We start from the raw sequence: 26,548 nt of genomic DNA on the forward strand, positions 1-26,548 counted from the left end.
ACAAACAAAATTACAGATGGTCTGGGATGCAAGCAAGGCAGTGATGAGAGGACACTTTATACAACAAAATTCATACAAAAGGAAATTGAAAGAGAAAAGGAAAAGGGAGATTTTAAAGGAAATTACAGTGAAGGAGAAACAACTGTCAAGGAAAGCAAATAAGGAGGCAGTCAAACAGGCAATTAAAACTTTACAAACTCAATATTCAATGATAGTTTTGGAATGTTCATTGACAGCGTTTAGAACGTTCATTGACAGCTAGCTAAATAAGAGAAATACATTGTTTCTACGGTCTCCGGCTGCTTTTAAAAAGGAGTAAAAGTAACTGAAAACTGAAACTAACTTTGGATTGTTTGAACTGTGTTTAAAAGAGGACATTACTGACTAATATAAATAGAAACTGTTTCCACCTAGTGGAAGCCTTAGAAACTGGTTGCTTTACAAGAGCTGGGCTAGGGGAATTTCCAGCTGCAAGATAAAAAACTGTGAGACTCTGGGACTGACCTTGAATCTTTTAAGTGTTATGGCAAATGGAAAGGAAAAAACAGACCAGTCAACTGCTGAAAAAACATTAAGGTCTGGGAGGACATGGCAGCAACCTAGGAAAGGCTCAACATCAGGCCTCCTTGCTTCTTCTGCTTCTGCTTCTGCACCAGTACACTCAAAACCAAGAGGAATGTCGACAGAAGAGGCCTTAGCGGTTGCATTAGATAAGATAAATGATTCACTGGAACAGCTTAACAAGAAAACAGACGCGATAACTATTAAAATCGACTTAAATACAGAAAGTATAAATAATCTGGGACAAAAGGTGAATACCAATACAGAAACCATCCAGAAATTGATACAGGAATCTACTTTGATACGGCAAACTGCGGAGGAAGCCAGGGAGAAAGCCGTTGCTGCTGAATGTAAAGTAACACAACTGGAGAGAGAGAGAGTCCCAGCCCTACAGAGGCAACTTGATGAACAGAAGTTAACGCTTGCTATGATTGAACTTAAAGAAAAACAGACAAACTTGAGGATCAGAGCCCTACTTGAATTGGAGAAGGAAAGCTTGACAGACTTCCTCACACAGGAATTTGCTGACTTTTGGGACTTGGACTTGGGTCAAGAAGAGTTTAGAATTGTGAGGGCCTTCAGACTTGGAAGAGGAGGGGGGAAAGAGAAGAATAGAATAAGAGACTGCCTGATTACCCTTCGAACTAAAGAAGAGAGAGATAGAATCTTGGGTTGGCACTACCAGAAGAACCTAGAAGTACAACAGTCAAGAGTGGAAATTTTTAAAGACGTCCCGAAATATCTTTTGGATCTTAGGCCTAACTATGGAGATATTGTTGCCCTGCTGAGAAGGAATAAAATCATCTTTAGGTGGGAGTTTCCCCAAGGTCTATCTTTCAGTTTCAAAGGAAGGAAAATAAAAATAAGATCAGTAAAAGATAAAGTTTCTGTATAAATACGAAGAAGATCTGCAGAAGGGACTTGGAAAAGAGCCAAGAGCATTGGATAGAAGATCATCAGATAGAGGACTAGAGCAAAGAGCATCGGATAGAAGATCACCAAACAGGGGAATACCAGATATATCAGCATTATCCTCTGGACTGGATCTCCCAGTGAACGTGTCACCACCACCACCAACTGAAGAAGAGCAAGCATTGGGTGCAGTTGGGGGGATACCAGAGTAATTACATGATGGTGTTGCAGGTTTCGAGCTGGAATGTGAATGGATTAAATTCTCCAGAAGAAAGGCGGGGAGTCTTTCATTTATTGAAAAAAGAACATTTGGACTTGATTTGTTTACAAGAAACACATGTGATAAGGCTACACAGGAAGATATTGAGTAATAAAAGACTGGGCTAAGAATTTATCTCATCATATAAAGTTAAAAAAAGAGGAGTGGTCCTTTATGCAAAGGAGAGCCTATCGCCGAAATTCATATTTAAAGATGACCAAGGAAGATTTGTTGCAATTGAAATTCAATCACAAGGAGAGAAATTCCTGATTGTAGGTATTTATGCACCAAATGAAGGAAAATCGGAGTTCTTTAAGAAGCTACACGAGACTCTGATGGATTATATGGACTATAATATGATCTTGATGGGAGATATGAATGGAGTGGTGTCTACAAATATGGACAAGGCACAGAGACAGGTAGTCACCAAAGATGGTAGACTACCAAAAACCTTTTTTGACATGACTGAAAGTATGGACTTAGTTGACATTTGGAGAATGAAGAACCCTCTGGGAAGAGAGGGAACTTTCTTCTCTGAGGCTAAAATGACGTGGACAAGAATTGACCAAATCTGGGTAACCAGGGGATTGGTTCCGAAGATTAGCAAAGTGGAGATTTGCCCCAAAACTTGTTCTGACCATAATGCTGTGAAGATGGAAATGAAATTGATGCCAATTGGTTCCTTTAGATGGAGGATGAACGATACTTTGTTCAGGAATGAAGAGGTGACCAAGAAGGCCCAAAAAACTCTAAGAGACTACTTCGAGATAAACATGAATACTACAGTGGAAAAAAGAGTAATTTGGGACGCAAGCAAAGCGGTTATGAGAGGATTCCTAATACAACAGAATGCAATTAAGAAGAGAACTCAGAATGAAAAAAAGGATAAAATCCTGGGGAAAATAAAGGAAGGAGAGAAGAAACTGAGAGCAAAACCAAAGTTACAGGAGATCCTGAAAGAGATAAAGTTATACCAAGCACAATATATGAAGCTGATGAATCAGGAAATAGAATGGAAGATTAAACAGATGAGGCAAAAGACATTTGAATCGGCAAATAAGTGTGGAAAATTGTTGGCCTGGCAAATGAAAAAAAGACAAAAACTCAATACTATTACGAATTTGGAAGTGGAAGGAAAGAATATACAGAACCCAGTGGAGATCAGGAAGTGTTTTCAGAGGTATTTCAAACAACTTTATACACAGGAGAAGCAGAAAGAAATGGACATTGATCGATTTTTGAAAATAAATGGACTACACAAAATCTCTCAGGAAAAACAGCTAATGATGAATTACAAAATAACGGATCAGGAGGTGGAAGGGGCCATCCAGAACATGCAATTAGGTAAATCTCCAGGACCAGATGGTTTGACTTCAAGATATTACAGATCTTTGAAAGAATGGTTAATACAACCATTGAAGGAAGTCTGCAATGAAATATTGGAAGGGAGAAAGGCACCAGAGTCGTGGAAGGAAACTTACATTACACTTATACCAAAAACAGAGACTGAAAAGACACAGCTCAAGAACTACTGCCCTATATCGCTGCTTAATGTGGATTACAAAATTTTTGCAGATATTTTGGCTAAAAGATTAAAAAAGGTGTTAGTAGAAGAAATTCATAAAGACCAAGCGGGCTTTCTCCCGGGCAGACATTTGTCTGACAACATGAGGAATATAATTAATATTCTAGAAAAACTACAAGTGAATATCAATACTAAGGCAGTCTTGATATTTGTGGATGCAGAGAAAGCCTTTGACAACATTTCTTGGAGTTTTATGAAGAAGAATCTACAGGGGATGGGGGTAGGTCAAGGCTTTGAAAATGGTATAGGTGCAATTTATTCAGAACAAAAGGCAAAATTAATTGTGAACAATGTAGTGACAGAAGAGTTTAAGATTGAGAAAGGGACACGACAAGGTTGCCCAATTTCTCCATTGCTCTTTATATTGGTCCTTGAGGTTTTGTTAAATATGATTAGAAAGGACCAAGAGGTTAAAGGTATACAAGTGGGAGCTAAACAGTACAAACTGAAAGCATTTGCTGATGACTTAGTATTGACTTTACAGGAGCCAGAATCTAGTACTAAAAGGGTATTGGAACTGATTCAAGAATTCGGACAGGTAGCAGGTTTTAAGTTGAATAAGATGAAAACTAAGGTTTTAGAGAAAAACTTAACTGCGAATGAGAGAGAGAAGTTTCAGGAGGAGACAGGACTAACATTGGTTAAGAAAGTGAAATATTTAGGGGTTAACATGACTGCCAAAAATGTGAATTTATTTAAGGATAATTATGAAAAATGTTGGATTGAAGTGAAAAAGGATTTAGAAATATGGACAAATTTGAAATTATCATTGTTAGGCCGAATTGCTGTGATAAAAATGAATGTGTTGCCAAGGATGTTGTTTTTGTTTCAAACATTGCAAATTTTGGATAAGATGGATTGTTTCAAGAAGTGGCAGAAAGATATTTCCAGATTTGTTTGGCAGGGCAAGAAGCCTCGAATAAAATTTAAGATATTAACTGATGCCAAAGAAAGAGGTGTATTTGCCCTGCCAGACCTTAAACTTTATTATGAATCAGCTGCTTTTTGCTGGCTGAGAGAATGGCTGCTTCTTGAAAACACTGAAGTGTTGGATCTAGAAGGCTTCAATAATGCATTTGGCTGGCATGCATATTTGTGGTATGATAAGGTAAAAGCACATAAAGCGTTTAAAAATCATATTGTTAGAAAAGCATTGTTTAATGTTTGGATAAGATATAAGGATTTGTTAGAAAAGAAAACCCCAAGATGGTTGTCACCAATGGAATCGAAGGCACAGAAAAAACTCAATATGGAGGCCAAATGGCCAAAATATTGGGAAATTCTGGAACAAGATGGAGACAGAATAAAATTGCAGAGTTTTGAAAAATTGATAAACAAAGTGCGAGATTGGCTCCATTATTACCAAATAATGGAGGCATACAAATTGGACAAAAAAGTTGGTTTCCAGGTGGAAAAATCAAAATTGGAAACAGGGGGACTTCCAGGGTGGCGCCTCCGGTGATGGCGGACTCCCTCTGAACTGGAGGGACAAGCTCCGCAAGAAACGGGTCTTTGCCGCTGTGGCGTAGCGGGGACCCTTCTGAAAATCACAGGCGGATGAAGCCTGTGACCGTGGGACTCGGCGGGCACCTTTAGCGCCCCCCAACCCACTAAGGAACCCAGAAACGGGCTCCGAAGTGAAGAGGGGGAAGTGGAGCGGTGCTGTGAGTTGATTGTTTTTTCTGCGGAGTGAAGCTGCACAGCCGTTGCCGAAGAGCGCTGCCTCTTTCCTGGGACAATTTGGCATTGAAAATAACTAACCGTGAGTACTGGAACGCTAAATACTTGGATTTTAAACAAGCATTGGCGAAATAAAAGGAACTTGAACCCTAAAATTTACCCTAATTTGGTACTGAAACGGAAAGGGCTAAACAGGAAGTCACCCTTCCATTTTCTTATAGTTACAACAAAGCAAAGACAACGTAAACCAGAGCCTTAAAAATCACTTTTAAAGGATCGTCTTTCATCATTCATAATTGCGGAACCCCCCTTCGGAAGCAGGAGAAGAAGGGGGATTTTTATTGAGTTGTTTAAACCTGCGGAATTAAAGTTAAAGTAAAGTAATTTTCCACTGTCCTGACCTTGGAGCGGTGTGTCAGATTTGACGTTTGAAGCTCATTGACCAGAAATAAATGCTTTGACAGATAGTTAAAAGGAGGGAAACATTGTGATTCCATTGTTTCCTTTTGCTTTTTTAAAAAAGAACAAATATGGACAAAATATCTTAAAGAAGAAACTCTGTTGCTATTTTTTTCAAGGAAAAGAACAATTAGAAGTCTCTCCCCCTAGAGGGGAGCTATTAAATTGTAACTAAATCCTGGGAACTTGCTGCTGTTTACTGATTACAACTGTGGGAAAGAGTTTTGTGACCTTGCAGGACAATGCCTTCAGAAGCACTGTTGGGTGTTTTCTGTAATATAAGTGCCCTATTCGATCAGTTAAGTCAGAAGATGGACTTTATGACAAAAGCTGCCAGTGCCTTTGATCAGGTAGTGGAAAATTATATGGAGCCCACTCAGGAACTAAAACAGGAGTGTGCCACGACAGAACAACAGAAAGAAGAGGACCCTACTGAATTTGAGACGCCAGGGATAGAGGGACTCTCGGCCCAGCAGGAAAGTGAGCTTTTTGGATTTGACAAATGAACTTGGAAAAAACCAGACTTGGAAAGATAAAGTTTGGATTGAACTGGAAATGGGGGGTTGGATTGATGCAGGGATGTTTGGACTTTCCGAGTCTGGAAATGTGTCGTCAGAGGTTTGGAGCTGTTGGGACTTCCAATTTTGGAGGGAATCTGAAATATGTTTTAAAACATTACATGGAGCTTTGTCTGGACTATGAGAAAGGGGCTGATTTGTTGAAAAGGTCAAAAACACTACAAAGCTGGAGTTCCCGCGAGTGAAAGGAAAATATGAAGAAGAGCTGCGAAAGGGACATGGAAGAGACTTGAAGGCCTCGGATATAAGGGCACCAGGTTAATGTGCCAGACTAATGGGGGGGGGGAGACTGACAACCCCGGGACCGGGGGGAGGGGACGCTGGAAGAAGATTGGATTGCTTTTATTCTATTGTACTTTTTTCGTATCACTATTATTAGAAATGTTTTATGAATGTTGGGAAAATGTTGAAATGAAATTACTTGGCTCTTGTTAAAATGTTTAAAGAACTAGGCAAAAAGGTAATGGTTATGAGAAGTTGGTAAAAAAGATTTAAGTTTTAAGCTCTAAGGTCGTCTCTATAAGATAAAATGAGAATAGAGTAAGGTAACGTAATGATAAAATATTATGAATTATGGAAAGGATTTGCTGTGACAATTATTAATCAAGATACAAGAGATGGGAGGAGGAGGAGGTCATGGAAAGAAGGTAATGGAAATTGGAGAATTTGATAAGGATGGTTTTATTTTTTATTTTTCTTCTCATGTTTTTCTTTTTTGTAATCTTGTCTTTTTTGTGTATTTTTTAAAAATTCTTTTGTTTCAATAAATATCATTTTTTTTAAAAAAACAAAATTGGAAACAGAATTGTTAGATCCAAAAATCAAGAATTTGTCAAGAATGTATGACTTGCTGATTACAAAATTCTATCCAAAATGTACAAGCTGTTGTTAGAATGGAATTTGAAAGATGAGGAAGTTAAGTCGGTAATGATACACTGGGCCAGAGATGTTGGATATAATATACAATTTGAGGATTGGGAAAAACTATGGAAAGAAAATCTAAAATTTACAGCATGTATGACGTTAAAAGAGAATGTTATGAAAATGTTTTATAGATGGTATATAACACCGGTGAAATTAGCAAAAATGTATAAGACATGTAATAAGTGTTGGAAATGTAAAGATAAAGAAGGCTCTTTTTATCATATGTGGTGGGAATGTAAGAAAGTGAAAGGCTTCTGGGAAAGGATATATAATGAATTGAAGAATATTCTAAAATATACATTTACAAAGAAACCTGAAGCCTTTCTGTTAGGAATACTAGGAAATGAGATAAAGAGAAAGGACTGTAAATTTTTCCAATATGCAGTGACTGCAGCAAGAGTGTTACTGGCTCAGAAATGGAAACAACAGGAAATACCGACAGTGGAAGAATGGAGAATGAAGCTGTTAGACTATGCTGAGTTGGATAAATTGACTGGGAAAATTAGATACCTAAGAGACCAAAAGTTCATTGAGGACTGGGGGAAATTTGTGGAATATCTGGAAAGTATAAGTGAGGGACAGATAACGCTAGAGGGGTTTAAAAAAGCACTGTGAAAAACTAAGAAGTATTGTTTAAAGAGAAAGGAAACTAAGGGTATAAATAATGACAATATAAATTACGAAATGCGTATTTAAAATAATGACTATGGATGATTTACGGAGAAGCTGAAGGAAGTCCAGAAAAGAAGCAATTTGTGAAAATTGGATGTGAAAAATTTTATGTATGTTTTGTTTTGTTGTAAATTAATAAAAAAAATTATGAAAAAAAATAATGTATAACTTGCTGTTGAAATGGAACACTCAGGATGAAATGGTGAAATCAGCTATGATTCAACCACTAAAGGAGGTCTGCAATGAAATTTTGGAGGGGGAAACGTGCCAGAGTCGTGGAAAGAAGCATTTATTACACTTATACCGAAAAGTGAGTCTGAAAAGACAGAACTTAAGAACTACAGACCCATATCCCTGTTAAATGTGGATTACAAAATATTTGCTGATATTTTGGCTAAAAGGCTAAAAAAAGTATTAGGGGAAGAGATACACAAGGACCAAGCTGGCTTTCTCCCAGGTAGACACTTGTCTGACAATACGAGGAATATAATTAACATTTTGGAGAAGTTACAAGAAGACATTAACACTAAAGCAGTTTTAATCTTTGTGGACGCCGAGAAAGCCTTTGACAATATTTCTTGGAGTTTTATGAAGAAAAATCTTCAGGGGATGGGGGTTGGTCAAGAGTTTGAAAATGGTATAAGTGCAATTTATTCATAACAAAAAGCTAAATTAATAGTTAATAATGTGGTGACAGAGGAATTTAAGATAGAGAAAGGGACACGACAAGGCTGCCCAATTTCCCCACTACTTTTTATTTCGGTCCTGGAGGTTCTGTTAAATATGATTAGAAGGGACCGCTTGATTAAAGGCATAATGGTCGGAGCTAAACAATATAAACTGAAAGCCTTTGCAGATGACCTAGTATTGACATTACAGGAGCCAGAATCTAGTACTAAAAGGGTATTAGAACTGATCCAAGAATTTGGTCATGTGGCAGGATTTAAGTTGAATAAGTTAAAAACTAAAGTCCTTGAGAAAAATTTAACAATGATTGAGAAAGAGAGGTTTCAGGAGACTTCCGGGTTGGTGCGACCAGCTAATGGCGGATTCCCTCCGAGCTCCGGAGGAAATCGGCTCGGTGGAGGAGGGGTCCTGCCGCGGCGGCGACGCGGGGACCCTTAGAAACCACAGGCGTGGATGCCTGTGGACCTGGTGACTCGGCGGGCACCATTTGCGCCCCCCCGACCCACAAAGAAGCCTTTTTAAAGGCTTTGGAGAGGATACGGGGAGCGGCGCGGTGCTGTGAGTAGACCGCTTCTTCCACGGAGTGAAGCCGCAAGCCATGGCTGGAGAGCGCTGACTTCTTTCCTTGAATATTTGGACTTAAAATGCAACAACCTGTGAGTAATTGGAACTAAAAATTTCTTCTAATTGAATTCGGTACGACCGGGGGAGGTGCTAAAAGGAAGTCCGCCTCTCCCCCTCTTGCAGGCAATTTAAAGCAAGAATTAAGCAACTAAGATCGAGAGACTGTCTTTCTCTTTTTGAGATAAAATTCTTAATTTCACGATTTGGACTTATAAGCTAATTGCTGGAGGATTTGAACTGATCTTTGGAGTTGAAGTGCAACCCCCCCCCCCCCGATCCGGGAGTGACCCGAGAGGGAGCCTGTGAAGATATTTACAGTGTTTGACAGCTGTCAACTGAGCTGTCAAAGTCAAGAAATTCTGTTTTTTGTCATTTGTGTTGGTTACTTTTGTAACATTGGAACTGTAAGCTTTTAAAATTAGAGTGGCAACAATAACAAAATATCCGGATTGTTGGAAAAAGAGCACTTAGTAACAAAAATCCCTCTAGAGGGGATTTGGAACATTACAATGGCTGCAGATGGAAAATTACAAGCAGAGCTAAATAGGGTCTTTGAACTGCTGGGAAAGCTGCAAAAGCAGAGTTCTGTTATGGCTACGAATCTGACAATCTTGAATTTAAAAATAAACAACTCTGCTGAAGTGGTGGACCTGACTCAAGAAGAATCTACAGCTGGGAAGAAAGACTTGTTTGCTGTTTTGGAGGAATGTGAAGAAGGAGCAGAAATGACGCAAGTGAAAAAGGACAACCAGAGGCCTTCAAGGTCAGGATGCATGGAAACCACCTGTCTCCTGGATCCTTGCCCATCCTGGCTTATAAAAGCTAGCCGGGAAGGACTGGGCGATGGGCTTCGTGGGGTGGTGAATGCTTCCCTCCGTGAGGGAGCCTTCCCAGACCCACTGAAAGAGGCGGTTATTAAACCGCTTCTTAAAAAACCATCTTTAGATGCGGCCACGATGGCCAACTATCGCCCAGTCTCAAATCTTCCATTCCTGGGCAAGGTGATTGAGCGAGCGGTTGCCGAACAACTCCAGGCACGCCTTGAAGAAGCGGACCATTTGGATCCCTTCCAGTCGGGATTCAGGCCTCATCATGGGACTGAAACTGCCTTGGTCGCACTGGTTGATGATCTCCGGCGGGCTAGGGACAAAGGTGAGAGCTGTTTCCTAGTTCTGCTGGATCTCTCAGCGGCGTTTGATACCATCGACCATAGCATCCTTCTGGACCGTCTTGAGGGGCTGGGAGCTGGGGGCACTGTTATACAGTGGTTCCGCTCCTTCCTCCTGGGCCGTGTTCAGAAAGTGGTGGTGGGGGATGAGTGTTCAGACCCCTGGGCTCTCACTTGTGGGGTGCCTCAGGGTTCTGTCCTCTCCCCCATGCTTTTCAACATTTACATGCAGCCGCTGGGAGAGATCATCAGGAGGTTTGGGCTGGGTGTTCATCAGTATGCGGATGATACCCAGCTCTACCTCTCTTTTAAATCAGAACCAGTGAAGGCGGTGAAGGTCCTGCGTGAGTGTCTGGAGGCGGTTGGAAGATGGATGGCGGCTAACAGATTGAGGTTGAATCCTGACAAGACAGAAGTACTGTTTTGGGGGGACAGGAGGCGGGCAGGTGTGGAGGATTCCCTGGTCCTGAATGGGGTAACTGTGCCCCTGAAGGACCAGGTGCGCCGCCTGGGAGTCATTTTGGACTCACAGCTGTCCATGGAGGCACAGGTTAAATCTGTGTCCAGGGCAGCTGTTTACCAGCTCCATCTGGTACGTAGGCTGAGACCCTATCTGCCTGCGGACTGTCTCGCCAGAGTGGTGCATGCTCTGGTTATCTCCCGCTTGGACTACTGCAATGCACTCTACGTGGGGCTACCTTTGAAGGTGACTCGGAAACTACAACTAATCCAGAATGCGGCAGCTAGACTGGTGACTGGGGGCGGCCGCCGAGACCATATAACACCGGTCTTGAAAGACCTACATTGGCTCCCAGTACGTTTCTGAGCACAATTCAAAGTGTTGGTGCTGACCTTTAAAGCCCTAAACAGCCTCGGTCCAGTATACCTGAAGGAGCGTCTCCACCCCCATCATTCTGCCCAGACGCTGAGGTCCAGCGCCGAGGGCCTTCTGGCGGTTCCCTCATTGCGAGAAGCAAAGCTACAGGGAACCAGGCAGAGGGCCTTCTCGGTAGTGGCGCCCGCCCTGTGGAACGCCCTTCCAGCAGATGTCAAAACGATAAACAACTACCTGACATTCAGAAGACATCTTAAGGCAGCCCTGTTCAGGGAAGTTTTTAACGTGTGATATTTTACTGTATTTTTGGTTTTTATGGAAGCCGCCCAGAGTGGCTGGGGACACCCAGCCAGATGGGCGGGGTATAAATAATAAATTATTATTATTATTATTATTATTATTATTATTATTATTATTATTATTATTATTATTGTATGTCAAAAATCTGGTTTGAAATTGAAATTGAGAATGAAGAGTGGGGATTTTTTCCCATGGGGAGTCCGAAAGACTTATGGATTACAAATGTGACGAAGGTGAAAATATTTGGACTTGGAAAGAACAAGAAGCAAGATCTGGACTCTTCTTTTGAACACGAAGGACTGGTTGGAAAAGATTTGGACCCTTTCGGGTCGAAGATGCTCCGAGATTGGATGTCCAACATAAAGGACTGTCAACAAAACCGGCTGAAAGGGACTGAAAGAGATTTAAAGGCCTCGGACGTGATAGATCCAGGCTGAGAACTGTCAGATAGAAAGACAATTTTTTGGGGATCAAAACCGGGGGAGGGGGGGGGAGGAATGTTAGAATCCAAAGGGTTACAAGCATATGCTCTTATTTGTTAAGATTTTCTGTAAATATATATAATTGGGAATTTCGTGAAAGAGAGAGTGGATTGATCTTAGCAAAGGCGGACGTGGGTATTAAAATAAGGTATAGAAGTTTGAAAATGGTTAATGAAGATGATTTAAATAAAATATTAATAAGGGATTAATTTGGGCATAAAGAACTTGCTGGGCTAAATTTTGAATGGGGATGCAAGAAGGGGAGGTGGGGGAAGTCTGGGAAACTGGTTAGGAAAATAAGATTTTGAAATTATATGTGTTTTTGTGTGTAATGTTGATGTTTATGTTTTTTGTGTGTTTGTCTTAAAAAATGAGAAAATCCCAATAAAAATTTTATAAAAAAAAAAAGAGAGAAAGAGAGGTTTCAGAATGAGACGGGTTTAACAGTGGTTAAGAAGGTCAAATATTTGGGGATTAATATGACAGCTAAAAATGGGAATTTATTTAAGGACAATTATGAAAAATGCTGGACGGAGGTTAAAAAGGATTTAGAAATATGGTCAAATCTGAAGCTTTCCTTGTTGGGTCGAATTGCTGTTATAAAGATGAATGTATTGCCAAGAATGTTATTTTTGTTCCAATCATTACAAATTTTAGACAAGATGGATTGTTTCAAGAAGTGGCAGAGAGACATCTCTAGATTTGTCTGGCAGGGCAAGAAGCCCAGAATAAAATTTAAAATACTAACTGACGCAAAAGAAAGAGGGGAATTTGCCCTGCCAGACCTTAAACTCTACTATGAATCAGCAGCTTTCTGCTGGTTGAAAGATTGGCTGCTTCTTGAGAACACTGACATTTTGGATCTAGAAGGTTTAAATAATGTTTTTGGGTGGCATGCATATTTGTGGTACGGCAAGGTTAAAGCGCATAAAGCATTTAAAAACCATATTGTCAGGAGAGCACTGTTTAATGTCTGGACAAGGTATAAGGACTTACTTGAAAATAAAACCCCAAGGTGGTTGTCACCAATGGAGGCAAAGGCTCAGAAAAGGCCCAATATGGAGACCAAATGGCCAAAATATTGGGAGATTTTGGAGCAAGAAGGAGACAATTTGAAATTGCAAAGTTTTGAGAAATTAAAAGACAGAGTGAGAGATTGGCTTCATTATTACCAAATAAGAGAGGCATACAATTTGGACAAAAAAAATGGCTTCCAGGTGGAAAAATCAAAGTTGGAAACAGAACTGTTAGAACCCAAAACTAAGATTTTGTCAAAGATGTATAACTTGCTGTTGAAATGGAATACTCAGGATGAAACGGTGAAATTTGCTATGATTAAATGGGCACAAGATGTTGGACATAACATTATGTTTGCTGACTGGGAACAGTTGTGGACCACAGGTATGAAATTTACGGCATGTAATGCCTTAAGAGAGAATATTATGAAAATGATATACAGGTGGTACATAACCCCAGTCAAGCTTGCAAAAATCTATCATTTGCCCGATAACAAATGTTGGAAATGTAAAGAAACTGAAGGTACATTCTTTCACCTTTGGTGGACGTGCCCAAGGATTAAGGCTTTCTGGGAGATGATATATAATGAATTGAAAAAGGTATTTAAATATACCTTCTTGAAGAAACCAGAGGCCTTTCTCCTGGGCATGGTCGGCCAATTGGTGTTAAAGAAGGACAGAACTTTCTTTATGTATGCTACAACAGCAGCAAGAATACTTATTGCAAAGTATTGGAAGACACAAGATCTACCCCCTCTGGAAGAATGGCAGATGAAGGTGATGGACTACATGGAATTGGCAGAAATGACTGGCAGAATCCGAGATCAGGGAGAAGAGGTGGTGGAAGAAGATTGGAAAAAATTTAAAGACTACTTGCAGAAATACTGTAAAATTAATGAATGTTAAAGAGATGTTGGATTGAAAACAATGCGGTATTGGTAAAAAGATTAACAAGAGTATGTAAATATGGATTGATAATGGTGGAAAATATATATTTATAATAGGTTAAGATGTTGAGCAAGGACAAATGACAGAGGGTAAGAACTTGCTGAATTAAATATCTGAACTGGAATATAAAAAGGGAGGTGTGGGGAGGTCAGGAAACTAGTAAATGAAGTATAAGATATGAAAATATTGATTTCTTTCTTTTTCCCCTTCTTTTTCTTCTTCTATTTTGCATTTTTCACGTTTTTTGTTTTTGTATATTTATAGCTCTTTTTTCTTTTATTAGGGTTATTCCTTGTTTCTATTTTTTATGTTTAAACTTTGAAACGCTTTATTGTTTGTAAAATTTTAATAAATATTATATTTTAAAAAAGAAAAGAAATGGTGAAATCAGCTATGATTAAATGGGCACAAGATGTTGGACATAACATAATGATGGCTGACTGGGAACAGTTATGGACCACAGGTATGAAATTCACGGCATGTAATGCCCTAAGAGAAAATTTAATGAAAATGATTTATAGGTGGTACATGACACCAGTCAAGCTTGAAAAAATTTACCATTTGCCCGACAATAAATGTTGGAAATGTAATGAGACTGAAGGTACATTCTTTCACCTTTGGTGGACATGCCCAAGGATTAAGACATTCTGGGAGATGATTTATAACGAAATGAAAAAGGTATTCAAATATACCTTCCTGAAGAAACCAGAGGCCTTTCTCCTGGGCATGGTTGGCCAATTGGTGTTAAAGAGGGATAGAACTTTTTTTATGTATGCAACAACAGCAGCAAGAATACTCATCGCGAAGTATTGGAAGACACAAGATTTACCCACCCGGGAAGAATGGCAGATGAAGTTGATGGACTATATGGAACTGGCGGAAATGACTGGCAGAATCCGAGACCAGGGAGAAGAGTCGGTGGGAGAAGACTGGAAAAAGTTTAAAGATTATTTACAGAAATACTGTAAAATTAATGAATGTTAGAAGAATGTTGGAATGAAGTTATATAGCTTTAGTAGAAATGTTATAAGGAATGAAGTATAAATAGATTAATAGAATATTAAAGGAAAAAATAAGGTTAGAATGAGTTAAGATAACTATAGGATAGAAAACAGAGGAAGATGGAAAGGAATTGCTGAAATAATTAACAGAAGTGGAATACAAAAAGGGAGGTGTGAGGAGGTCGTTGAAATAAGTGAATGAAAGATAAGATATTGAAATTGTTTGATGTGTTTTAAATTGTTTTTGTTTTGTTTTGTTAGTTTAGTGTGTTAGTGTTATGTAGTGTTTCTGTATTGTATTGTATTGTTCTTTTTTCTGTAGTGTTTAAATTGTTGGAAAAGTAATAAATATTATTTTTTTAAAAAAACAATATTCAATGATAGTTAAGGAGGAAATTAGTTGGAAAATAAAAATAATGAAATAAATATATTTTGAGCATGCAAACAAACCAGGAAAACTGCTAGCTTGGCAGTTTTAAAAAAGTGAGCAAAGGAACTCCATAAATAAAATCAATTTAAATGGAAAGATCACAGATAAGATGAAGGAAGTAAGAGTAGGATTTGTAAAATACTTTTCAGATTTGTATAGGAAAGGGAAGGAAAAAATGTTTAAGATAGAAGAGTACATCAGAAGTAGTAATTTACCACAAATAAAAGAAGAACAAATGAGGATTTTAAATACCCCAATAACAATGCAAGAACTGCTAGAGGTAATAAAATGGTCAAAAAATGGCATGTCACCCTGTCCGGATGGATTTACAGCAAAATATTATAAAAAAACTAAGTGAGCAATTAGTGAACCCATTGAAATATGTCATGAATGAGATATGGAATACAGGTGAAATTCCAGAAACATGGAAAGAGGCCTATATTACAGTAATCCCAAAACAAGACTTAGACTTGTTGCAAATTAAAAATTACAGGCCTATCTCTTTGCTAAACAACGATTATAAATGATTTGCAAACATATTAGCTAACAGATTGAAAAAAAATACTAAATGAGTATATACATCAAGATCAGGCAGGGTTTCTTCCGGGTAGACAAATGAAGGAGAATATAAGGAATATTTTGACTGTAATAGAATACCTGGAGGTTAAAAAGGAAAAGAAAGCAGCAATGATGTTTATAGATGCTGAAAAAGCCTTTGACAACGTCTCTTGGAAATTCATGACAAAGTTACTTGAAGAAATAAAATGTGGTCCCAAATTTTTAAAAGGAATATTAGCAATTTATTCAGAACAAAAAGCAAAACTAATTATAAACCAGGTGATAACGGACAAAGGTAAGATACAAAAAGGAACTAAGCAAGGGTGTCCATTATCACCATTGCAGTTCATCCTGGTACTGGAAGTACTTGCCAGAAATATAAGAGCAGACAAAGAGAGGTGTAAAAACTGGGGAAAGTGAGTTTAAGTTAAAAGCATATGCAGATGATTTAGTGATAACAGTGGAAGAGCCTAAAACTTCACTCCCTAAAGTAATAGAAAAGATCCAGAAATTTGGGGAAGTGGCAGTATTTAAATTAAATAGGAATAAAATAAAATTTATTAGTTAAAAATTTGAAGAAAGAGTAAAAAATGCAGTTAGAACAAAATATTGAAATTGAAGTTCACAAAAAGGTTAAGTATTTAGGGATATGGTTAACATCAAGAAATATAAATCTATTTAAAAACAATTATGAAAAAACTTGGCTTGAGGTAAAAAGAAACCTAGAAATATGGAGCAGAATGAACCTTTCATTGTTAGGCAAAATTGTGGATCGAGGGCCCCGACCCCGCTAAGTGAAATAAATACACATGGACACGTGGTATAAGGTTAATGGGCAAGAAAAGGCCACAACTTTATTGATTACAGCAGTGAAAAGGTATTGGCTTAGGCATTGGATGACTATAGGTGGTGGGTTTATTCAACAGTAGGTGGAGCCTGTTGATGCTCATCCAACTATAGGCTCACCCCCTGATGTCACCGAGGGTCGTGCCATGGCCTCCCGCCAAGCAGGCATCGGACGGAATACACGACCGCCAGATTCCTTTAACGGAATAACCCACGGTAGATAGCATAGGCGATGGCCACACCTAGCCCTTAACACATCACAACACATGAATCCAATGCCTAACCTACCCACCAATACCACAAAAGTTGTGACGATTGCTACGAGGTAGGCGAAAAAACCAAAAAGCCGAATGCCAAATGGAAAAATTCCTACCAGGCCCCCCAGACAACCGGGGCGACCAACCTAAGGTCCATAGCAAGGCCAAAAACCTAGACCCTGAGCTAAATGGGAGTGGAGGGTGGGTTACTCGCTGCGGGTCGACGAGGACTGAGGGGGAGGAGAAGCCGGCGCCGCAGCATTAAGCTGCTGAACACGCCCCTCGGAGGCACCTGGTTGGCTGCCCCCGGTGGGTGTGGGCGCCGGCCGGCCAGGTAAGGAGGGGCAGGGGCTAAGGCCCCTGCCAGGGCGGAGTCCGGGCTCCCGCCCACAACCACTCCCCTCTCTTGCAGGGAGGAGAGTCTTTGTGGATAGAGGGCCCCAACCCCGCTAAGTGAAATAAATACACATGGACACGTGGTATAAGGTTAATGGGCAAGAAAAGGCCACAACTTTATTGATTACAGCAGTGAAAAGGTATTGGCTTAGGCATTGGATGACTATAGGTGGTGGGTTTATTCAACAGTAGGTGGAGCCTGTTGATGCTCATCCAACTATAGGCTCACCCCCTGATGTCACCGAGGGTCGTGCCATGGCCTCCTGCCAAGCAGGCATCGGACAGAATACACGACCGCGGGATTCCTTTAACGGAATAACCCATGGTAGATAGCATAGGCGATGGCCACACCTAGCCCTTAACACATCACAACACATGAATCCAATGCCTAACCGCCACCCGAGCCGCAAAGGGGCTCGCCGCCAATACCCTCACAGCTGCAACCAATCCCTAATGCTGCTAATGACACTGTCCAACCAAATATCATTCCCAATGTCCGTTAGATGAACTCCGTCACTCCGGTACATGGCTTGGTCGCCGATCCGGATACGGTCATGATAAATGACTCGGCCATTCATAAAGCGCACCCAATGGGCTACTGCCCGGTTCAGGAGTTTCCTGGTTTTTTCAATGGCCATACAGTTCTGCGCACCGCGCCAGACAATTCTTTTCAGAAAGGAGGACCAGAACACCATTGTTCCAGGGCACAAGGCCGCAATCGACTCCAAGTCTCTTTTTATGCACCACAACAAGTCCCCGCTTCTCCTATTAACTAGGTCATTCTCCCCCAAGTGAATGATAAGGATGTCAGGAGGGCCAAACATGGCAACTTTGTCAATCAGCAGTGGCATAAGCTCTTCCCACCGCATGCCACGGCGCGACAACCAGGCAACTCATATCCCAGGAGGCAGACCAAGATGATGGGTAAGGCCGGAGCTGATCACCCGAATGCGGGCCCAATGAACGATGCTGTGGCCGCAAATCCACACAGTGCCCCTGGAAACAGCTGAGAAGGAAGGAAAACGGGGGGAAGCGGGTAAGTATAATTCAGTATAGCGGTGCACAGACTAACGTATGTAACCCTTATATGCGTTGGATTTCCACTGGCCCATTTCTTTAATCTTATCCGCAGGTAAGCCCAAGCGCGCGGAAGTCGAGGCAGCACCGATCCTAAAGGAGTGGGCGGCATAGTCCCTGGGAGCTAGACCGCAAGCTTCAATAGCTTTGCGGAGAACCCTGGTGAATTGGTGCCTCAATAGTGGGGACCCGTCCTCGTGAATCAAAAGCGGACCGTGACCAGGTGGCCTGAGGCAAAGATACCGCCTGGTGTCCTTCACCGGACAAGGGCCTTGCCCCCCAGAAGCCGTGAGTTTTAGAAGGACACCCTTACCGGCCTGGTCGGTTTTGGATTGTCGTATTCGTACTACCATGCTCGCCTCGGACAGCTGTACATCTTCCATAAGGAGGCCCTGCAGCACACCCTTCACGCTACTCTCGACTGCGACCTCGCCCACCCTTAGGGCGGCAAAAAAGGCGATGGCATATGCCGCAGAAAAGAGGCGGGCTTCAAACCGGAACCAACAGATTAATCGGAGTTTTTTGCGAATTTGAGACAGCAACCCATAAGAAATTGGCTTACGGCTTAGAGCCCTAGGGGGTTGTAATCTGCCCCAGCCTTCGATAGCCCTACGGACCAGGAAGTCACTGCATGGATCGAAGGAGAACGTGGCCTTAGAGAAGAAGCTAATAGCGGCTACATGTATTTTTAATGTTTTGGGGGCGCGTCCTAGGTCATCAAGGTGTGAAAGGTATTGAAGAACGTCATCGGTGGTGGGAGGTGCATATGCCGAAATGCCCGAAGACCCGGACCTGAAGCCCAAGAAATCGCACCAGGCCTTCTTGTAAGACCTGAGGGTGGATGGTGCGACAGACGCTAATACTCCCTTAATCACTTTGCGTCTCCAACGCTCCACAGGTGCTCCGGAAAGGGTTTGGGCAACAGCTGAGCTCCAGGCGCCAGCAACCGGAAGCGAGACATCTGAAAGCGAGATAATGCATCGGCTATATCATTATTGCCCCCCGGTATGAATTTGGCTGAAAAAACTATATTGTACTTAAGGCACCGGAGGACGAACAACCGCAGGAGGGAGGAGACCCTCTCTGACCGGGATGACTGGCGCGCTAGAATGTTCACCACTGCAAGATTGTCGGTTCTGAAGCACACTCTGCGATTTCGGAACTCCTCCGTCCAGATATGCACAGCAACTACTATTGGAAAGAACTCAAGAAAAGTGAGATCCCGCGTGATGCCCTTGCCCAGCCAGCCTGCTGGCCAGTGTTGAGCGCACCATCGTCCCTTGAAGTACAAGCCGAAACCCAGGGAGCCTGCAGCATCCGATTGGACCTGAAAGTCTGAGGACAAGTTAAGGACATCCTGCCACAGGGACACTCCATTATAGTTTTCCAAAAATGTCGCCCAAACCTCCAGGTCGGCCTTGACTGTCTTTGGGAGACGGACTCTGTGGTGTGGATGCCTGAGACCCGCCGAAAGCCTAGCTAGTCGGGCGCAGAAAGGGCGTCCCGGGGAAACCACTCTACAGGCAAAATTGAAATGGCCTAACAGGGATTGTACTTGTCTGAGGGTGATTTTCCTAAGCGGGAGGGTAGCCTGAATTAAATCCTTAAGGTTGTCGATCTTTTCTCCCGGTAAGAGGGATGATTGGGCAGCTGTGTCCAGTTCAATACCCAAATACGTGAGGCACGTAGTAGGGCCTTCCGTTTTTTCTGCTGCGAGGGGAACACCTAGGTCCCGGGCCAGAGCTGAGAAGGCCTCAAGCAGAGAGGCGCAATCCCCGGTATTTGGCTTCCCCACGAAAAGGAAATCATCTAGGTAGTGTGTGACCCCTGTACCGTTAGTCCGAAAGCGTATGGCCCAATCCAAGAATGTGCTCAATGATTCAAATGCCGAACAAGCTACGGAGCAGCCCATCGGCATAGCCTTGTCAATATAATACTTCTCCTGAAATTTGAAACCTAGCAGCCAAAAATCGTTGGGGTGCACAGGCAGCAGACGAAAGGCCGATTCTATATCGCACTTGGCTAAGAGTGCCCCTTGACCGAAGCGCCTAATTAATTTTACTGCATAATCAAATGTGGCATATTTCACCGAACTTAACTCAGCTGGAATGGCATCATTCACCGATCCCCCTTTTGGGTAGGAGAGATTGTGAATGAGCCTAAATTCTCCTGGGGTTTTCTTGGGCACAATTCCTAGCGGTGATATATGCAGGTTTGGTATTGGGGGACTATTGAATGGGCCAGCTACTCTTCCAGCGTTAACCTCCTACGCTATCTTACGTTCGGCAACTTCCAGCCTCTCCCTAACGGATTTCTGGTTGGGTGAATCTTTTGCTATCAGGGGACCCGATACCGGGATTCGAAAACCTTTGGAAAAACCCTCCCAAAGATAAGAGGCCGCCTGTTTATCTGGGTAGTGGGATAGGAGATCGCAAAGTGGGGCAAGCTTAATCGGGGTGAAAGCCAATTCCGAAACTGCCTTATCTTCTGTTCCCGGACGCGGGGGCTCCCCTGGGACTGGAATGATGGAACCCCCGGCCTCCCCGAAAGGGCTGCTTTCCCCCTTTAAAGCAAGATGCTGCGGGATGAGCCCCAGCGCACCTGTCACATTCGTGCGGGTATTTACAAGCCGGCCTTTGGCATGACCCCCTATTGTACTCCCAGCATACCTTGCGCCTCCTGGGTTCTGCCCCGGCCGATCTAACGGGCTCTACTGGTTCCCTTTCCACGTATGGGCCCACAGCAATTGACCAAATGCCATTCTCAATCTGGTCCCAGCGCGCTGATGGGATCCTGGAAGCCTTCCTCCGAAACTTCCTATCATAACTTATGGCAGTGGTCTCACCCGCCAGGGCACGTGCGCTACGAACGTGCGACAGGTAGGCGACTAAGTGGACCGCCCTCTTAGGGTAAGCCGCCACAATCGTCCCCATGAAGGCCTGGAAACCATCCAACCAATTTTCGAATGTCCTAGGCACGGCCGGGTACTTGCTCCGACGCTTCCCATGGGAAGGCCGCTTTTCGCCCCGTCCTAATTCTTCAGCCGGGGGAACTAACTTGAACATGTCCACAAATTCCCCATTCAAAATTTTTTCGCGCAATTTTGGGGATAAGCGATCACCCGGAATCACATCTGATGTTGAATAAGTGGACGAGACTGAATCTTTCACTAAAGCACCGTCTCTCCACTCCTGTGTCCCCCCAAACCTTTTCCGATGACTGTTCGCTCTCCTATTTAGTGCCCAGTCCGGGAGACCCGAAATCTCCTCTCCATTTCCCCAATAAGAAGCCAAGGACGCGTCACTATCATATTCAGAAGAGGAAGAACTACCTGTCTCATCATCAGACTCCTTTCTCTTCGATTTGCTCTTCTTCCGGGTGTGCTTTCTCTTCTCACACCTCTTCCCCGATGTCTTTTCTTCGGACTCAGCGTTGTTGGCTGTCTCCGACCCCCGCTGATCCTCCTCCTCTTCGGATGAAGAGGCTGATTCCGGTAGCTGCACCCAGTTCCTCTTATCCTGCGGTCGACTGGAAGAACTAGAAGCTACAGGATTATCCACCTGGGTAGACTTAGCTGTCACCTTGCCCCCCGGCCCCTCGCCACCGATGCAGAAGACTGTGACCTTGACCTGGTTCTAACTGGCTCTGTCCTGAAATTCGAGCCTGCCCTTGCCAATTGGGACTCATTAAAAAGGGCGGCCGAGGTGCTGGGTAGATCGTCCCATTGGGATGATCGTGGACTCTCAGGGACCACCTGCGTATCTGGATTCGCATCGGGTGATGAGGGGGGACTGGGGTTCTCGTCAGGGAAGCGATGTTCGTAATCATCTATAAACGACCAAAAAGCTTTAAGGAAATGAGAAATGGGCTTTTGGTTATTGCCCCTATCCCGCTGCCCACGGGATGTGCTGGCAGCCGAGTTACGTGCTGCCTCAGAAGCACGCTTCCTCTTTGGAGCCATAATATACTCTACGTGCGGCTAGGCAGGAGCCCAAGCAAACTGCTATTCCAATGCAGGCAACCTTTTATTTTATTCTATTTTATCTATAATTTTTTTTAATTAATTGCTTAATTAATTAAATAATATATATATGTATATTCAATTAATTAATATACATATGTATATTCAATCTATTATTATTATTGATTTGATCTGTTCTTAATTATTATCAATATTATTATTATTACTGTTATTTATTAATTAATTAATATTATTATTTTAAATTATCAATGTTATTTAAATTAATTATTGTTATTTCCTTATGTTTTTAATCCGAAGACTATTGATGGAAATGCTAATAATTGAATCTACAATTCTCAATAAATTATTACACTGTAATTGATGCTACTATAAAGCTGCTATCGATTTATTGTGTTAAATAGACCGGTCAAATCTCCAATCAGTTAATATAAAATAAAATCAACGTGACCACCAGTAGTAAAATCTCAAGCCTCTTACATTAATATCTGCTCAATTGCTGACTATGTTGCTGCACTTCAATAAGATTACCCAACTGACCAATATGATAAATTTAAAACAGAAATAAATTAAATGTTGCAAATACTAATTCACAGTTTGATGCTACTGCAGATCACTAGACATCAAATAGCAGGGAACCTGCCTCCACTAGGGGGCCTGCTTCAAGAAAACTGCAATATATCTTGCGACCAGAATCTAAACAACAGCTGATGCTACCAACAATTATATAGTGGAGACTCAATTGCCGCGAGCAGTGGGGGAGACCACTGCAGGTAAAGCAGCCCCAGCCGGAGACAAAGAGGGACGCGAAGGTGGCACTAAAGGTGTGCTAGAAGGACAAAAGAGAACCGGTTCAGCAGCTGAGGATTAGGCTGCCTTTTGTCGGGCCAGGAGGCTGTTAATTGCCCAGTGCTTAAGGGAAACAAAGAAACCCTGGCCGGTAATCAGAGGACAATGGGCAGGAAGGGGGTGGGGAAGCGCGGAGGGTGAGGGGCAATGGGGTGTAACTGAGACTCCCAAGCAACACCAATGTTAAGAAAAAACTAATATAGTGCTAAACGCACAAACCGGCCATTCGGAGCTTAAGGAGAAAACAAAGCAAGCCCGGCCGGCAACCAGCGAACAATGCGAACGGGAAGGAGGGAAGGGGGGGTGGGCTGCGGATGAGGGAGCAACACGAATTATAATAGGGCAAATATAATGATAAATGCACGAACAGGCTAATGGGAGAGAGAGGGAACGAGGCAACAATGTAGGAGCGCGCACGTGGCGTGCTAGCCCCACGCAACTAATTCCGCTTTTGGCCAGAGGAAAATCAGATTCAGCCGGTAAAAAACCCCCTCTCAACACGCATGTAGCCCAAACACGGACGCATACAGGATCGGGAGAGCGTAGCAACTCCCCCCAAAATCGTAACACTCACACACACGGCTAGTGTCTCAGCTACCTTGCCAGCCGGCCCCCGGCACAGCAAAACATGAAACTAAAGGATGCAGCAACCCACGTAGGCAAGTAGATGAAACAATCGGGGCACACTCCTCGCTGTGACCAACCCTAAGCCAGAAAAGGACGCACAATCGCTACGCTAGTTCTACGCACCGCTCCCGCAACGCACCCCAGTTTGTGTAACTTTGGGGGTTTGAAAAAACAAGGGGTGGGAGAGATTCTAGCACCTCCGAGACTCCCGCACACTCGCTCAGCGGCCGAAAGCAGTAGGAATGAGCGAGGCAAAATTAGCAGGACACCCAGAAATTGTCAGCCCGTCCTCCTTGCCTACGCACCACACCAGGAGCAGGAAAGCTCGGGGGGGCGCAAAAGCGGCACACACGGAACAGTAGATCGATAACAAGGATAAACTGGCTACAAAGTAACGAAGGAAACAGGGGGAGGACGTACAGGCAAACGGCCCCTCAAGCCCCTAAACAACAGGCAGTCGCCTTGCCTCGCCAATCGCTAGTATCGCGGATGAATCCCCTTAATAAATTCCTGTAAGTCAACTGGCGCTAGGGTTAGAAAACGAGGGGCAAAGGCAAGCTAACGCGAAGGAGGAAGTAGGCTCAACAAATGGATCCTTTAAAGGAAGACACGCTCAACGAACGGTGAAACAACCGACCAACGCAAAAAGCAAACAATAGACACGCTCCAGCTCTCTCTCCCACCAACCAACACGCCTCGCAAAATACTTCCCTGAGAGCCGATCCTGTTGACTCGCTGCGGGTCGACGAGGACTGAGGGGGAGGAGAAGCCGGCGCCGGAGCATTAAGCTGCTGAACACGCCCCTCGGAGGCACCTGGTTGACTGCCCCCGGTGGGCGTGGGCGCCGGCCGGCCAGGTAAGGAGGGGCAGGGGCTAAGGCCCCTGCCAGGGCGGAGTCCGGGCTCCCGCCCACAACCACTGCCCTCTCTTGCAGGGAGGAGAGTCTTTGTAGCAATTAAGATGAATGTGCTGCCAAAAATGCTGTTTCTTACTTCTTACTTCTGGGTTAGCGCCTCCGGCAATGGCGAATTTCCTCTGATCTGGAGGAATCCGCTCCGTAGAAATCAGGGTCTGGACCGTCACGGCGAGGCGGAGACCCACTAAAAACCACAGGCGGGAGAAGCCTGTGGACGTGGGATTCGGCTGGCACCTTTTGCGCCTCCCCTACTCACGGGGAAACCCAGTTTCGGGGTTCTGGAGCGATGTGGGGTGAGCGGCGCGGTGCTTTGAATCGACTGCTTCTTTCACGGAGTGAAGCCGCATTGCTGTTGCCGGAGAGCGCTGACTTTTTCTTGTGGACAATTGGACTCTAAACAACTACCCGTGAGTAGAACGGAAAATTGGATCTCTAAACTTCTTAATTTGGCATCGAAACGGGAAGGTTTCAAACAGGAAGTCCGCCTTCCTCTTTTGTAAATAGATTGAAGCAAAGACGTTGCAAGCTAAAGCCTGGAAAGTCTTTTGTAAAGGATTAAATCTCCATCGGTTAAAATTATTAAACCCCCCTTGGAAGCAGGAGAAGAGGGGGGAAATTTTAGATCGTTTAAGCCTGCAGGAGAGAGAGTGAAGGAAGATAAATCACCACCGTTTCGAACCTGGGAACGGGCTGCCAGTAAGATTGACGTTTTGGGAAAGTTCATTGACTGTGAATAAAACGTATGTTGACAGATTGTTAAATAAGAGAAATGTATTGTTTCCATTGTTTCCTTTTGCACTTAAAAAGGAGTAAAAAAAAAAAAGTACAGTGGTGCCCCGCAAGACGAATGCCTCGCAAGACGAAAAACTCGCTAGACGAAAGGGTTTTTCGGTTTTGCGTTGCTTCGCTAGACGAATTTCCATATGGGCTTGCTTCGCAAGACGAAAACATCTTGCGCTTTTTTAAAAAAGCCGCTTGAAGAGGCGCAGTTGCGACGGACCGTGCTTTGCAAGACGAAAAACATCGCAAGACGAAAAGACTCGCGGAACGAATTATTTTCGTCTTGCGAGGCACCACTGAAAATCGAAACCAACTCTGTCGCTGGATCTGCGTTTAAAAGGATGGATACAAATAGAAATTGTTTCCCCTAGAGGGAGCTTTTGAAACTGTTGCAGGAGTGGAGCTGGGGAATTTTCCAGCTGCAGAGATTAAAGAGCGTGAGAATCAGAGTCTGACCTTGGACAAGAATGTTGACAGAAGAAGCCTTAGTGATTGCATTTTGCAAGACAAGTGCTTTATTGGAACAGCTTCATGAGAAGACGGATGTGATGATTATTAAAATTGACAATTTGGGACAAAAAATGACTGAGTTGGGACAAAAAGGGAATACCTATACAGAAATTACCCAGGAATTGACCCAGGAATCTGTTTTGACATGGCAAGCTGTGGAGAAGACGAAGGAGAAAGTTGTTGTTGAACCTCAAGTAACTCAAGTGGACAGAGTCCCGGCCTCACAGAGGCAATTTGATGAACATAAGCTGTTGCCCTTTATGATCGAATCTAGAGAAAGCCAGATTTGGTGGGATGGAGCCCTGCTTGGATTGGAGAAGGAAAGTTGGATAGATCCTCTCATGCAGGGATGCTCTGGCCTTTGGGATCTGGACTTGGGTCAGGGGGAGAGTGGCTTCCTGAAATATCTTTTGGACTTTATTTCTGACTATGGAGAATGGGCTGACCTGTCGAGAAGGAATAAAGACATTGTTAGGTTGGAGTTTCCCCAAGATCTACTCCTCAGTGCCAAATGAAGGAAATTAAGAACAAGATCAGCAGAAGATAAAGTAAAGTGCATGTATAAATATGAAGACGACCTGCAGAAGGGACATGGAAGAGAGTTAAGAGCCTCGGACAGAAGGTCACCAGAT

General features: G+C 43.0%; 1 protein-coding gene and 1 long non-coding RNA gene across 2 annotated transcripts in view; one reads left to right on the forward strand and one right to left on the reverse strand.

Moving 5' to 3' along the window:
- The window catches only part of LOC310697660 (FERM and PDZ domain-containing protein 3-like), a 91,444-nt gene that overhangs the window by 30,857 nt on the left and 34,039 nt on the right, over positions 1-26,548 (reverse strand). The window lies entirely within an intron of this gene.
- Positions 941-15,062, forward strand: LOC310697742. Its single transcript, XR_014521184.1, has 3 exons — positions 941-4,725; positions 12,944-13,045; positions 14,067-15,062. It is a non-coding gene; the product is annotated as an uncharacterized lncRNA (long non-coding RNA).

The sequence above is a fragment of the Podarcis liolepis genome (assembly GCF_965112155.1).
Source record: "Podarcis liolepis genome assembly, chromosome: W".
Lineage (NCBI taxonomy): Eukaryota > Metazoa > Chordata > Lepidosauria > Squamata > Lacertidae > Podarcis > Podarcis liolepis.